Source organism: Sebastes umbrosus, chromosome 1, assembly GCF_015220745.1.
Source record: "Sebastes umbrosus isolate fSebUmb1 chromosome 1, fSebUmb1.pri, whole genome shotgun sequence".
Lineage (NCBI taxonomy): Eukaryota > Metazoa > Chordata > Actinopteri > Perciformes > Sebastidae > Sebastes > Sebastes umbrosus.
Genome location: NC_051269.1, coordinates 17346333 through 17364036, shown reverse-complemented (window position 1 = coordinate 17364036; position 17704 = coordinate 17346333).

The following is a 17704-nucleotide window of genomic DNA, read 5'->3' as shown; positions in this document are numbered from 1 at the left end:
ACGCGCGCGTTGTTTGACTGAAGACAAGCAGGCAGAGGAGTGTTCTGAACAGCGTAGCCTCACGCGAGCGCGCATGGGATCCCGACCCGGTAGATTTATACGTGTAAAAAGTTACAAACAGTCCCTTTAAGTCCTATATAAATACTGTGAAAGTATCGAAACACTCAATCCACAGGGAAATACACACAGCCCGTATTCAGAAACTCTGCATTTGAAACAAGCCGTGATGGTGTCCAACACTTTTGACACAGAGAAAATCATGTTGTCATCAGTCATTGCTTCACTTTTCCCACAGAAACTGAGCTGGTGTAATCAGGTTTTTTGGGGTAGGGGTGAACAGACAGCAGAGGGCTGTCCAGATGTTCACTGTCCAAACCAGATGAATAAAAAGTGTTTATGTGCTTTTTCTTTGCGTCTTATGTCTTATTGTGTTGAGGGGGTGTTGCTCTCCGTGGTGCTGAAAACAAGTGCGCGCCAGCTTGTAAAAATCAATGCGCGCTCTCTCCTCCAGCACATGTGTTGAGTTTATGTGTGCACAGTCCACGTGTGTGTCCATCTAAAGATGATTTTTTAATGTTTTTTTCTCATTCGCTTTGGCTCAATTCTTGAATGAGAATTATTTTTTTCAAAACAATAATCTCAAATCTCTGAACAGTTAGTTTGTTGTTCACAACTGGTTTAAATTTCACATTCATTCAAGAAAATTGCCCGTTTTGGCAAGTCCATTGACCACAAACACATGTTTTACTGATCAAAGCGGATGAGTTGACTCTCAGTGAAATTGTACTCCTCTTCACAACTTCTAAACATTATTTCATCGCATCACAGCCATCACATGCAAAAAGATCCATTCAATTATCAAAATCTGTCAGACACACATGTATATTCCACAAATATCTATCACATGGTGTCATGTACTGTGAGGAGGCTGTGGAGGCAATTTCTGTGAAGAAGGACTCGAAAATCAAGAGAGAGTCTTTTAAAGGTTTAATAAACACTTGCAAGTGGGCAAACAACCATCAACATAAATGTTCAGGGCTGAGAGACCTGAGTCTCTTCGTTTCGCGACATTCATACCCTTGCGTGCATGTTCACAGTCGTATATCTCACATTGTGTCACCTGTCATGACCTTAGGAATGTGCAGCATGTTTTTATTTTTTTTTATTTGTCATTTTGTTAAAAAACATTTTGTTCACTGTATAGCTCAAGTGAATTTTCTATTTATAATACATGTAAACATTGCTAAACAAATACATTTACTGTATAAACACACATCCTGTTTCTGTGTACTGTATTGTACAGTATTGACTTTTCCCAGTAAACGTTGACCTACTGTTGAAATGGGAATCTAAACAGCTCAGTGAGATACACAACAACATTCAGCTTGATAAAATTGACATTCTCGTACAGTACAGAAAGTAATCGGTGTCAACAAAAAGTAGAACAAAACAGAGATTTGTATATTAGAAACATTTCCAGGATAGCATGGTGAAAAACCTTCTAAACATTTAATTTCCGCTCGCCTGTCCGCTGTTTGGTGATAGAATCGCCTCAAAGAAGCGACTCAAGTGTCAGTCTTTGTAATGTGATTCATGACGAAAATGCAAAATCAGTTGCTGTTTGTAATTCATGCTGACAAGCTTGATCAAAGGCGTCTGTCACTGTCTGTGGCTCCACAGGGTTAATGAGTTCAAATGGGATTCAAGGCTAAATGCACAATCTGCTCTTTTTTTTTTAATCTTTTTTCTTTGTGCAACTCTGGGATTTTAAATTTCAACATGTCAAAGCCTAAAAGAAGAGCTGAGCCTCTCTTCTATCCAAACATGGCAACATCTATGAGCATACTCCGAAAATCCTCTTAAAGCGGATGACACTGATCTATTGACCTCTTTTGCGCTGCCAGACAAAATTAGTAAGGGCATGTGAAAAGCTTTCACTGTCAGGAAGACTGTGTATAAAAAGAGAAGTAGACTTTTAATACAACTGAGGTAATTAATTAGACTTCATAAGCCTGTGTTTAAAAATATCAAGGCTAAAAAATCCTGCAACTTTATTTAATTTAACTGCTTCATTACTAGTTGAAGAACCACTTAGTTAAACCTCCTCAGGACCTGAAAGTACCACAGGGACCCTTCTCTGCCAGCCACACAGCAACAAAAAAGTCATTTTAAAGATAATCAGGAGACTTTCAAAGCACCACGTTGATTTGTTTGTGCAATTATAATGTTAACTCTGTGTCAGATCTTCAAACTCTCAAGCACAAGGAGAGGATTTCAGTGTCCTCAGTTGTTCCTGAGTATTACATGAAATATTGCAAAACTAAAATTACCCTAGATTACCAGATGAGGAAAGTGTGAAATGACTACACACACACATAGAAAAATGTGTTGAAACAGAATGTAACCTCAGATGTGTTGCATGTCGTTATCACTGCAGTGTTGATGGCAGTTTTTTCATAATCTCACGTTTTGTTCTCATTATTTGAAGCACATTGTGATACAAAAAAAAGTTGACTTTTACTAAACTTTAGAGTAACAATGTTGGCCTTATTACCGCTGCTGTGTGAGAGCCTACAGGTGGCAAACAGCACAACAACCTCTTCAAACTTATATTTCAGTTCTCTCTTTTGTCTCATCTCTGCAGCCCAGAGGTGGAGTAACTTTACCCTCCTCAGTCAGATCTGAGTCTATTGCTATTTTACACACAGGCTGATACCTCTACTGAGGACATCTTGGATAAATATTAGGGCTGTCAATCGCTTAAAATATTGAATCGCGATTAATCACAAATTAATTGCACTTTTTTTTATCTGTTCAAGATGTACCTTAAAGGGAGATTTGTCAAGTATTTAATACTCTTATCAACATGGGAGTGGGCAAATATGTTCGCTTTATGCAAATGTATGTATATATTTATTATTGGAAATCAATTAGCAACACAAAAAAAATTACAAATATTGTCCAGAAACCCTCACAGGTACTGCATTTAGCATAAAAAATATGCTCAAATCATAACATGGTAAACTGCAGCCCAACAGGCAACAACAGCTGTCAGTGTGTCAGTGTGCTGACTTGACTATGATTTGCCCAAAAACTGCATGTGATTATCATAAAGTGGGCATGTCTGTAAAGGGGAGACTCGTGGGTACCCATAGAACCCATTTTCATTCACATATCTTGAGGTCAGAGGTCAAAGGACCCCTTTGAAAATGGCCATGACAGTTTTTCCGTGCGAAATTTTAGCTTAAGTTTGGAGCGTTATTTAACCTCTTTTGCGACGAGCTAGTATGAAATGATTGGTACCAATGGATTCCTTAGATTTCCTAGTTTCATATGATGCCAGTAGCTTCACTCTCAATACAACCTCCAAAAGATTGATTGCGTTAATGCAAAATTTGTGGCGTTAAAATGAATTTGGGCCTTTGACACCCCTAATAATTAATGGCTTACAGACTGCAAACACACAGCCCTGATGTACAATTAAAACAGAGAACTGCCAATCCTGCCCGATGCCATCTTAGTGTGAGGACTCCTTGACCTCACACACCTCTGACCTCCGCCTCTCTGACCCAATAGACCCCTGACCTGACAGCTCTGTGTGGTGAAATGGATTTATGTTGCTTAACTAATTTTCTAGTGGTCTGGTATTTTTTAAGTGACGACTGTTTCTTTCTAATCAACACGGTCCAATCGCTGCACACAAATCTGATGAAACATGAAAAATCAGTCCTCTGCAGCGAAAAACTAAATCATGCTGCTATTAACAACCTCCCAGTAGTTGCCTCTCAGTAAGCACGGGAAGTTTTTGTCTGGGTTTTCTCGTCTCCATGGCAACAAAACATCGAGTGTTTTTTTTGTAAAAGAGTTAAGTTGAAGAAGTTACATAATTTCCGGCCCAACTCGTGCGGGAGCGAGTAGACCAGAGACTATTTTTCACATTCCCGCTGAGGAATGAACACGTTACATATCAAGATTAAAAAGGAGCTGGGCTTGTTTTCTGTGTCGACTGCAAGGCCGCTTATCAAACGCAGAAGAATCAGCTCGACAAAAAGGGGGACAGATAGAAAGCTTTGACCCTGGGCGGAAGACACACTCGCATTTTATAAAAAACACTCATTATCAAACAGCCCCCTGGTTCCCTCTTTGTTTCTTTCATCCAATTCGCTCTCCAGTTAAATATAACAACTGAAAATAAATCCAATGTAAACTCCGGTGGGCCGTGTAAGCTGTATTTATGCTTGTAAACACAGACTGATTGAGAAAATACTGTTTTGATTTGCTCTGTAGTTCAGATAGACCTTTGAATGATACGAGAGGTCGGGGATCACAGTAATTGATGGCTGTCAGACTCTTCTGCATGCAGTTAAAGTGCTTTCCTGATTACATTGTTATGGGACTGAATGTGCCTCTGTGGGTTTAACAACGGCGCTGTTATAATGCAATTCCCATGCAGATACCATCAGTTTGAGAGCCAAGGCGTCAGACTTGATATCAAGTCTATTTTTATATTTAACAGTCACAACACAGGTGATTTATTGTCTTTGTAAACACGAGCCAAAGATTCCCCCGAGATACCGACCTTGTTATATGTCCAATCTCACATGCATTCATAAATGCTTAATAGAGTTTTTTATTCCACAAGGTCATGCAGTCCATTTTCTAGCCCGCTCTGCTGGCTGCCTGTTCAGGATTTTTAAATAAAAGGCCTATTATGTATCCAAACCTCTGGAGCTAAAGGCAGCTAAAGATAGACTTTTTATCAGTCTGGGAAGTTAAAAAATGACTTATTAACTCTGGCAGAGACTGCAATTTTAAGTGACGTTACAAATGACATTGTGCTTCTCGGTCTGGAGGGAGACGGAGGGGCATTTGATATAATAATCCCTTCCAAAAGATCTTAACTGCATTTTTCATTCTTCAGCAGTGTAGACGATGTCAGGGAAAAAGAGAGCTGGTTTCCATCAAAGGGGACAATGCACAATGCTTGGACTGCTCTTTGAGTAATGAGGAGCTGTTCAGTCTGGCTCTCAGGCCCACACTGGCTGATCAATAGAGGCAGAGAGAGAGAGACCAGCGTCTATCGATCAGCCACGCATTGGTTGTGATCCCTGCCAGTGCACAATCATTACACACTCACATTGTCCACTGCCACAGCTATCATGAGTCAAGGTGAAGGCCAAGGGCATAAATAATGCAACAACACTGTTTCTTGCCACAGTGTGAAGCTGCCAGGCGAGGGGTTAAACGATGAGCATTGTAACTGTTTGTGATAACTCAGACTATTTAGTCAATATCTTGTGAAATGCTGAAACCTTGTTGGCAAATTCAATCCAATCAACTCAAGGTGATAAATGGCCTAATCAATCTATCGGATAATAAAAAATAAGGCGACCATGTCTCCTAGAATTTACGTTTATATGCTACTAATTAGTTTTTCCACATTACGCATGTGTTATATGTACACTGGCAATGTTTCTTTTTTTTTTAATAAGTGCTATACCTTTTTGTGCTGAACACAAGTCGTAGGGAGGTGGTCGGGTGGATGGTGAGTGTAAAAAACACAGGACTTTTGTATCAAAGATGGTGGGTTTGTCCTGTGTTTTTGGTTAACATTAGGAAAAGATTGTGGTTTTGGTCAAACGTTAACACGGTAAACACGTCCAGTCGTGTGCTTCAAGTCAGCGTTGACTTTTTCAATATGCAACCATGACCATAACCATTACATGACTGATGTTGTGTTCCCACTAGAAACAACAAAGCAACAGGCTACAAGTAATTTTCAATGGAAGCCGGTGACATGAAGCTACAAAGTGACATACGATACTTGTCGCTGTGTGACGAATGTGACGCGCTAACAAATAAAGTTGAGCTCAACTTTTTTCGGCGCTCCAATGACGCACTGAAATGTCAACAATCATATGTTTTTGTTTCACCCTGTTCCGTTTCATCTCACAAAATGCCATTAGCTAGTTCTCAGTGCTATCTAACGACATAATACGTCAATGAGCACTTTATCAAGACTTCAACGGCGCCTCTGCAACAATGTAGCTGACCACGCTTGGCTGTTTTGTTGCTTTTGTCGCTCATGGTGTGAACACAGCAGAGTCTAAAGCCACGCTAGCAGCCAAGCATCTCTGCAGATAGGCACAGCGATGCTATGAGCTAAAAGCTAACATCAGCCTGATAGTATGTAACAGTATCAATGCTAACATGCTGATGTTGAGCAGGTATTATTTACCAGTTCAACATCTTCGTTAAGCTTGCTAGCATGCTAGCCATTATCAAATTGCACTAAATACATAGTGTAGTACAGCTGAGGCTGATGGGAATGCCATTAGCTTTGCAGGTATTTGATCATAAACCAAAGTGTTGGATTTTGACCTGATGTCGGCGCTAGATGAAAAGTTAACAGATCACCAAAGTCATTTGAATTTATCCTCTAGGGACCTTGAATATCTGCAGCATTTTATTTTTACAGCAATCCATCTAATAGTTGTCAAGATATTTCACTCAAAACCCAAAATGTCGACCTCATGGTGGCGCTGAAGGAAAAGTCAGCAGATCACTGAAGTCAGTAGGATTCATCATCTGGGAACCACGAACATCTTTACAGTTTTTGTGCCAATCCATCCGGTAGATATCAAGCTATCTCACTGAATAAGTGAAAACTTATTGGACTTGCTGGTGGCACTAGATTGAAAGTCAGGTGATCGCCAAAGTCAGTAGGATGCATCATCTGGGAACCACGACTTTCTGGTCCAGACTGAAATATCTCAACAACGATTGGATGGATTGCCATGAAATTTTGTACAAAGTGGTGGACTGACCAACCAACTGGTTTGCCATTCATAGAGCCGTGTGTGGCTAAAAAAATGTTAAGCATGCTTTAGTTGCCATGAGCAGATCGCGTAGGATAAAAATGAAATGTTTTGAATAAACCTTTTACCACTTAGCCAATGAGTGAAGTTGTTGAGTAAAACATAGTTCAGGTGGCATCATGTTTCACTCAGATTGTATTTACACATAAAATAAGTAGTATATAAACGCAATACATAGGACACAGGGTATGGAAAAGGAGCTACAATAATGGTTTCATGTTTATGGGTCACAATATTTGTTGTGTTTATGCTAAGATTTTTTACTTGAAATTCTGTATGCCTCAGGAAGTCTCTCATCACCAAGGAAATGTGAGCAGCTGCTGCCACGGCGATGCATAAAACAAGCGTGACACACATGGAAGACGACGGGGGAATTAAACTGAGCATTTCATCAACTTCTGGGCCTTAATGTTATGGTTGCACTTCAAAAAACAAACATAGAGCACAGACATGCCACTTACCAGGGCATACTTATATATAGTGCATAATTATGTTTGCACATGTCACACAAACACACAGAGGCAGAAACCAGATAGCATAGACGCTCCAAGACAAACAATTTCTTGCAAATGTAGGCAGAGAACAAAAAATGAAATGTTTGTACTTATATCCCATAACTGAATGATAAATACTTCTGATTAGCATCATCTGACCTTTAACAACACGGGAAGCATCAAATATGAATTTTGATCAGGGTCCTCTCAACTCGAGGTGGGTTCAAATTGGCATTTGCGGTACAGCCGCGAGCGAGAGCCGCGCTCTCCTCTGGGATCATGTGAAGCAAGAATCAAGAGTCACAGCGCCAGATATGGCATGTGACGCGCTACATGTGTCGTTACTATTCCGAACGGCATCCCTGCAGTGAAATGTGAAGGTCGTTGGCAAGGAGGAGGGTGTATGTTAGGGAAAAGATCCAGCCTCCTGGATTAGAGATCCCCGGGGAGAACGAGCTCCATGGCTCCAGCATGACATGCTGTCACAGTAATAGATTGGTGGGGCTACACAGAAAGACCCCCCTGAGTATTGGACCATTGCTTTATGTCTGACCTGAGAGGAGTTCGTTCTCAGTAGCAGAGAGACCACAGGCATGGGCCTGGGTGCTAATAAAGTCTCTTCAATTGATTGTGGACTGAGTTTGGACATATATTTTGTCAAAGGTTGAGACAGGCAGGATTGAGGAAATCTAGATAGGCCCTCTGGGATTCACTTCCATACTCGTCTTGTGTTGAACCGAAGTCATAACCTGAATAACGATGAGTTTTCTACAAAACATATTCAGGGATTAAACCCGACTCTCTCGATGCAAATTGATTTGGGCTGCAACTAAACATTATTTTATTATCAATTAATATGCACTTATCTCTTATTTGGCCGGTAAAAAACAGCCGATTAGACTGTCAGGCCATTAATTAGTTGTTATCGGCTATAATCACCATAGATGTGGGTCATTAGGGGCCTACTACGCCCAATATTAGGTTTTATCATCTATTCACATGGTAGATCACCAAAAGAACATGATAGTGACCTCTAGTGACCGTAGTAATTATGACAGGAGCAGAAGCGGAGGTCAGTCTGTCTATAGGACGAAACTCTGTATGGGGTGGAGGTCGGGGACCATAGTTGGAACACAAAACACAGTGTGTTCACTCAGGAGACCACATTAAATTTCGCTTTAACTTTTGAAAATGTAGTTATTTTAAGCCAAAACACAATGTTTTTCCCTAAACTTAACTAAGTGGTTTTGTTGCCTAAACCTAAAGAAGCCTTTTTGTTTGTGTTCAAAACAACGTTTCATGCAGTTTTACGTGTAAGAATGTGTTGCTTTTAAGTTTCGCTTTCACGTTTACAACCTAGCAGGCCTCTAATGACCCACATCTATGGTGCTTATAGTGACTGATAACGCACATTTAATGGCCTGATAACAGTCGAATCAGGTGCAAAATCACAATTTCCTAGAGCCCACGGTAATTTCATCAAATGTTTGACCAACCCAAAGAGATTGTAATTGTTATGTAAAACAAGTAAAAACAACAAATTCTCACAGGACTTAGAGAAGTCGAGTAGTTACCGATTCATTCATGTCTATTCTGCTAATCAATTAAACGACAAATGATTGCCAAAACTGATAAAGTGGGCACGAGCCACATACCTAAACTTAGGGCTGGACAATATATCCATATTATATCGATATCGCATTATGATACTAGATATCATCGTAGATTTATTCCTGGTTTTAAGGCTGCATTACAGTAAAGTGTTGTAATTTACTGAATTTACCAGACTGTTCTAGCTGTTCTGTAATTGTCCTTTACCCACTTAGTCATTATATTCATTACTGAAGGTTATTTATTAAAAATCTCATTGTGTAAAGATTTTGTAAAAGCACCAATAGTCAAACCTACAATATTGCGATATCGAGGTCTTTGGTCAAAAATATTGTGATATTTGATTTTCGCCATATCGGCCAGCCCTACCGACACTACACATTCAACAGGTAATTCATTAGTTATCAGCATTTGATCAAAAAAATAAACAGTATGAATGTAACAGAGGAGGAAAAAGTAAAACGAATGTTATTCCTCCAACTTTTTTTCTCGAATACGTCTTAGAAATAGCACCCCGCTGTATTCTTTCTGCAAATTATCAGGCTTGCACCTCCCTGCAGTAGCCGGCGCGAGAGACATGTTTGAAGTGCGAACCACAGTTTGTAAGGAGCAGATGGGCTGACTAATGTAACTCCTGACTGGAGCTGTGAGTGTGTCTCTGCCAAAGCACAGTGAGAGATAGCAGAATGGCCCATTTGGGAATGTAGCAGGCTGCAGCAGGACTCACCAGGATGGAGAGGAGCAAGAACTCAATTAAAATGGTTATCACAATAAACAACACCAGACATATGTTTATTTAATTTGGGTTTTCTCGGCTGCTGTAGGTGTAGGAGTCTCCAAGTATCTGAATCATGTTTTGCATCAGTATTCTTGTGCTCAGTCATTTACAAGAAGATATTTAGTAAGAGTGCGGGATGGTTGACACATAATGCACTTATTGTGCTGGCAAACAATCTGCCAAACTGCCATTTAGCAAGAAATTCTGTATTCCAGAGTAAAGTCACCCGGAGGCACGCTGACCTTTCCAGGAAAATCCACATGAGAAGAATACACAATGTGTTTACCATGAGGGACGTGCAAAAAGGTACTTGAGTAATTGATTTTACAATGACAATTATGGTGTTTTCAAATGCTAAGAAGAGATGAATCCACTTAACTCCTAATTGCTACTACTACTACTACTACTGCTACTACTACTACTACTACTACTACTACTACCGTTACTGTACAACTACTACCACTGTTAAGGCATTTACACACTGGGGGCAACGACACGAATATGTGAAATACTCACTTGGAAATATTTTGCATCAAAACAGTGATACGAATTTGCGACACTTTTTCAATAAAAGATTCAAATTGATTCGCGCAGACAGAGGGTCAACTACTGGGGTCTTATTGACCCAGAGAAGCGTCTAGCAGTCTGTCGGAGGTAAACTGTTGTATAGCCTAAGCTACTGTAAGCTATTTTATTGAGTTTCCAGTTAGCGAAAATGCTCTGAGTGAATTTGATTTCCCTCTGGTAAACAGTTACGCAGTGTGTATGTCTAGGGCTTTTATTGTGAAAGGTAAGGACAGAAGTAGTGGATCTGGTCCAACCCCCTATGAAGAGCGCCGGTTGATGATCCCAATTTTCATAGTGGCCAAACGGCGGTACTACAACTTCCGTGTCCGTCACGTGATGCCATTGGGCCCAAACATTGGGCCCAAACATTGGGCCCAATGGCACCCACTTTAATTATAGTATTTTGTTTAAAAATATATCAAACAATTACAGTGTTGAAACTACTACTTCTAAAGAAATATATACAGTATATCCATATGTAAGATTCCATTTATCATTTATCTTCGATATGTAGGCTCGTCAATTGAGAAACAATTTATGGAAAAATAACCAGATGGAAATGTTCTTGGCTGATCCAGTGAACTTAATACCAGGGAGGACACAATCATCATATGCAAAAATCTAAAGCCATGCTAGCAGCTCTGTGAGGCCGTACTTTGGCATAGCAGTGCTTTCAGTGTTACTCTTGAGAAGCACTTTGTGACTTACAATATACTCTTCACTTACTTACTTTGAGCTGAATGCTAACACCAGCTTGCTAACATGCTCATAATGAACTTGCTGATGTTTAGAAAGTACAATGTTTACAATGTTCACCATCTCGGTTTAGTAATTAGTACTAAACACAAAGTACAGCTGAGACTGATGGGACCATCATTAGGTTTGCAGGTGTATTGTACAAATTACAGATTTGACCGAATTTCATGGCAATCCATCCAATAGTTGTGACGACATTTCACTCAAATGTCAACCTCGAGGTGACGCTAAAAGTCGGTGGCTCACCAAAGTCATTAGGATAAATGTGTGACCATGAATTTTGTACCAATCCATCAAGTTGATGTTGAGCTATTTTACTGGAACACTAGCATAACTAAAAATTCAATACTACCATCAAGCAGCCCTGTCAATCAATTTTCAACATTGCCCACAAATATACGCTGAGATGTTAAAGAGATAGATACCAAAGTGTAAATGACATAGCAAAATTTATATTGTCTGACTCTGAGTATAGTATATATCAGTGTATTGCTCATTACATACTTACATAGACCTAATTTACAGTGAACATTGCAAAGCATTTATTGCTGATTTTTCATATTTGTGTAAAAACAGAAAACATTTAGATGGCTGCTTTACTGTCGGGCCGTTATTAGGACAACTAGTCCCATATCTCAATAAGTTGGACATTTTGGACCAAACAGCTGCTCAATTTTTGTAGTTTTTGTCTACATTGAAGTGTAGTCAGGAGGAGGAGGAAGAGACGGAGACAGGAGGAAGAAAGAAAGCAGTAGGTCACCAGTCCTGTAGGTCCTGTTGCCCAACAATACTGTATACTGTACAGAAATCTAATGTCAGTGCGCAGACAGGTGGTGGCATCGCTTTCATGGTATTTTGGCATGCTGGTGGTAACCATGGTAACCATGGTAGAAAAGGGGGGATCCCAGCACCTCAATGATGCAACGAGAGTTTTCCTGCTCTGCATTACAGACTGTGAAATTACAACTTCCAGATTAAATTTCACACCCTGCTACCCACTAAACACTGCTCTCCAAGCAGCTGAACCCCCACATATATACATACACACAAACACACACACGGGTAGGAAGATATGCAAAACAGGATTAGATTTATCCTACTTCTTTGGCTTTCATTTCCTGCCATAGGAGGGAAAATCTGAAACACAGCGTGTATTTATAATGAACATGGCCACACATGTATGCTAATGTGCAGCACCAATGCAAATGGTTCACCCACATTCTTTCATGCAGAAAAGACACACACTTTTCAACCGCACGACAGATAATGATGTGTCTGTCTGTTAGAGATGTTGTCTTCCAATCAAATGCTCGTCTGCAGCTCCAGGTAGATTCTTATTATGTTCCTGCCATTTCTGATTCACAGTCTCAGCATCAGCACCATGACAAGAACATCATTAATACTCCAATTATTTCACCCTGACACCTGCTGTAGACTCTACCTGAGCAGAGAATGAAGTCATTCTCCCTCTGTGTGTGTTATAATCCGAGTTTCATATGTTTTGTTTACATAGCCATAGTTGTGTGTGCACACAGTTTTCCTGTGCAATTAAAAGATTATTACTGACATTTCAGGTGCGTTCACTTTCAGTTTTACCTCCATATAAAGTGTCTGTTGGCTTGTTTTCAACCTGTGTGATGACTGCTGGTGTTTCTTGCCCCGATAGATTTCATTATTACGATGTCTTTATGTTCCCAAATCTCAATGTACAATGCTATTATAATTTAGCTGATAGAAATGATGGCCAACGCATCAAAGTTGTAACAGATCCGAATTATCCTTTAACTCACAAGGTCTTATATCAGAGTAAGAATCTGGTGACGATACAAAGTAGCATGAGACAGATTTTGCTCTACAAGGTAGCTTTCCCTTTAAAAGAGTACAGCTCAAAAGGCAGACTAAAAAAAAAATAGATCCTGCATTTCCCATAATGCAACCGCAAATACATTTTGTATACACCCAGGTTTGTAACACAATCTCCAATCCCAGACTGGCATGAGCCTGATGACATCACTAGGGTCATTTTTCAGTACGCCGTGTGACGATTAAACTTGTGTGTACATATCCGTGGAGTGCCCCCTTTGATATTTCTAGATGCATCAGGCCGTTGTTAACCAAATTCCATACAATGAGGAGGACTGACTTTTTATGAAAAACGTTGCATTTACTGGATTACAGGATTGTTGCATTAATGTAATGTACTCTGCTTTGTCGTTCCCATCTGGTCATTTTATCAAAGGATGATTTTCAATTGGATTTTGTTATGATTTAGATCCCCGTCATACATGAAATCACATACACTGAGATAAAAGATGTAATCCATAATGACCACCTCTCTATCAGATTGTAAAAAATACCCTGCAGGAAAATATGACATCAGTATGATCAGAGATGAAGTTGCACGGCTGGATTTATTTTCCTGTCAGCAGAAAGAAATGTGAATGGAAACTATGAATGGAAGCTCATTTCTCCAGGGAATACATTTTATGACCACATCAATTTTCAGTCTGTACAAGGCATTGAAGTGCACACTTGTGTGTTACCCGCTGGAATATTTCCAAAAGGTCATAACTGCTGCATATTTCCATCATTCCCCTCAGGGTCAACAGACATGAAACTACGAGCACATATCAGCGATACGAGCGACAGCAACCTTGCATGACTCTGTGTTGCAGGACCATTTACCCTCTCTGGCATCAGTGTGCATTAAAATATTAAACCGATAGCGCAGCGAGGGCCTGACTGAGGTGATGATCCAGGTCAGTGGAGATGATGATGAGAGAGCCTGGGCAGGCACAGCTGTATGAAAAGACCCACATCCTGTGTTGGCTCACAGACTCAATATATAATAGAGGAGACAGTGTGATTGAATCAGAATGATAATGAGTACTCATTTCTGCCTAATAACAATGATATAATGCTGCAATATTAAAAAGATTTTCATGCATTTCCCAGAAGAAGTTCAAAACAGAGGACACATCATGTATCTGCTTTTCAAGGTGCTTCATCTTGTTGCATAACGAACACATGATGGTGTGTCGGGGGCCGCCATCCTCCATTAACCACCGCACTAAGTAATTTTAAAGGGGTTATTACAATTACCAAACCATAACAATCAAATCCAATCATCCGGCGATGATGTAAGGCGCCCCTTCATTTCTTTTTAATGTTAATGGCCGAGCAATTCATCTTTTCAGAAAAATCCAAACAAAAGCAAACAAAGCAGAAAGCTTCATGAGGACAGACTTCAAAGCACGCGTCCTCATTAGACATACTACGGCTTTGAAGAGGCATCAGCAATCCTCAGTGCAACATCGCAGATGGATCGCTTCTAAAAGCTCTGTTTTTCTCCCACTGCGGTCCCTATAATTATGAGCACATTAACCAGATGTATTGTTTTTGGCTTTAAATTAGTAGTATATCTGGCGCCAGTGACATACAAAGTGGTGTTGGTGCGTGGTGCGTACGTGTATATGCTATCACTAACCGGTGTGATCAATTCCACCGCTGGCAGTGTGTTGCTGCTGACAGGCCGTGCGGTGCCAAAGTGTGCCCATAAATCCTGTGGAAGTCTTTGTTTATTGGCTCTATAAAGAGGTTTGGTGTTTGTTCGGATTCTGGCCGCAAATGTGATAGAAATAGAGCCAATTACTGTACAAACCGTTTAGAGAAATGGCTTGTAATTGGCCTGTTTGTGGGTTTGGGAATATATTCTATGGCCTCGGGGTTCATAGTTCACAAAAAACACATTAGATCACAACTTTGTATCAGGTATTAACCCCTTAACATCAAGTGTGCCATTTTTATTTCCCCTTACATAACTTTAAGGTTGGAAAAATCATCTTATTCCACACTGTCAGACAGAATCATATCACTTTCTATATTATCAGAATTCTGCATTTTTTTTTTATTTAATGGTTCAGGCTGTTGTCATACGCCGTTCGTAGCTATACCTACAAAAAGTAATGCACTGTAATTCCTATATATCACATGAAATCAATTTGCATGTAATCCACGTAATGGTTAACCAGGAAGTATAAAGAGCGACAAATGCCCGAAAAATGAGGATTAACTTTTTTGTAAGATATCATACGAAACGTTGTATGAGAATACGTTCATCGGTTAATCATTTTGTTTATATGACTGAAAATAGCCATCACATGTTCCCAGAGTCCACTTTAACGTCTTCAAATTGCTTGTTTTGTCTGACCAACAGTCCAAAACTAAATATATATTTAGAATTTACAATAATATAAATGAGAGAAAAGCAGCAAATCGTGATATATGAGGAGCTGGAAACAGAGAATGTTTGGCAATTTTGACTCATGACATAAATTTATTAATCAACCATCAGAATTATACTGCCAGTTAATTTTCTGTTGATCGACTGATTGATTAATCAATTAATTTGTTTTAGCGTCTGCCTATTGTATTGCATAGATTCATAAGACACCAAAAATACTGTTACAGTGGTGAAACAGCATTTGTCAGAAAAAAACATAACCTCTTATACTGTATATGGTATATGGTAAACTCTCGCGACCTACAGTATCCTAACCTGAACCATTTGAGGTCAAAGCCTAACCTTAACCATTTCGCGAGAGTTTCGCAAATTGGGGGTTACCTTGTTGACACGACCTTTATATACTGTATATGATGTTACATTTGAAACAAGGGCTCTGCTTCTGCTCCTGAGTTACAAATACAATCTGCCACGAAAAAGGCACTGAAAGACCAATCTGAATTTTTCTCTATCGATGATAATTCTGATACCTATCTGATAAATAGTCTATTTTTCCCCAATTTTAAAATCTGTATACCTCATTGCATGGAACTCATTGAAAATTATTTCTATTTAAAGTAATTTGAGGCCAAAGGATTGCTGTGGAACTAAAGACTGAGTCGGTGGCCCGTTGTGACTGAACGAATGTAACTAATAGCAGAAACAATGGATTTCATACCGACACTGAAGAAGAAATTGTATTTAATCTGGATTGGTCACGTTGTGTCCTATACCTGATATCCACTCAATGAGCTCAGTATTAGTAATACTGATACGGCGTATCGGATCAGTGCTTCCCTAAGAAAAGGCTCTCTTCCTAAAACCCAAGCCACATGTTTTATAACTGTCCAACCAGAGAAAGACAGCACGAGTGAGGGACGAAAGGACATAATAATCATCATATAATAAGTAATAAAACATAAAAGAGACTTCAATCTCACCTAAATCAACAATAAATGTCAACCCCGTCAGGGAGAACATAAAACCTTCTTGTTTCTCTGGCTGATGGTAATGTACAGTACCTGTACTGAACTGTGCACATCAGGACCTTTTTTATGGCCGCACCGCTCAATGACATGGAAATATTCTAGATGTTGTGCATCATTTGGAGTGGGAATCACCAGATACGATATTGTCACGATACTTAAGTCACAATATGAGCTTATTGCAATTTTAAACATTTTGTGATATGCTGAGTATTGCGATAAGATATATTGTGATTTATTACTTTTTTTCAACGGCAAATTATGCAGTTTGTCAACATCTGTTTTATCTAATAAGATACAGTTTTCACTCTGTTCATCTCATTCACATAACTTGAGGTCAAAGGTCAAGGCACCCTTTTGAAGATGGCCCGTTTTTCCTCGCCAAAATTTAGCGTAAATTTGGAGCGTTATTTAGCGTCCTTCCCGACAAGCCAACATGACATGATAGGTTCCAATGGATTCCTTAAGGTTTTCTAGTGTCATATGATACCAATATCTTCACTCTAGAAGAAACTCTGAAAGATAGAATAGCGGCTGTGTCCGCCAACGGGCTGTCGGATTGTTGAGAGGTTAATAGTTTATATAATAAAAGATTGATACTTGACGTCCGTGTATCGATACAATATTGCCACACAAATAGTATTGCGATACTATGCTGTATCGATTTTTTCCCCCACCCCTATGCATTATGTTATACACATTTCTCCAAACTTTGACTTGACATAATTGGTATCTTTAGAAACTCTGGAATCGCTATTAGAATTTAAAATAAAGTTGTGTGGATCTGAACAATGTTTGGCTGCATGGTGTGAGTTTGAAATGACTGAGCCACTGACAGGTCTTCTTTGGGGCTTAACAGGTCAGCCGAATACACAAAGCCAGCTCAAATATTTAAATTCAAAACTTGAGTTTAGGGGAGAAAGGCAATCAAAATAATCAAATTCAACATGAGGACAAAACAATGTTCTCAGGCCAACACAGATGAGTCCAAGATCCTGTGACAGTACACTGATCAAGACATCTCTGATCAAAACATGACAATATTTCATGCTTAGTTACAAGCTTTCTCTACGACTGCAGCAAACCAAACACATATTTCCAAAAGCCTTCAACACTGTTTGTTATCTTGAGCGAACATATTTGTGCAAATGTGATAAACTACGAGGCGTGCTGGGCTCATTTACTGGAGCGAGCGGCGCTTGCAAAGCACTCACACAGATACAGTAATTCATGCACACAATGAAGACGGCAGAAAGTGACACACTTATTCAAAAAAACATCCGCTCCGACTTTAAATGTGTCACGTTTGATACCGCTCACATTTGTTCTCTCAGCACATCTCACTAAACAAA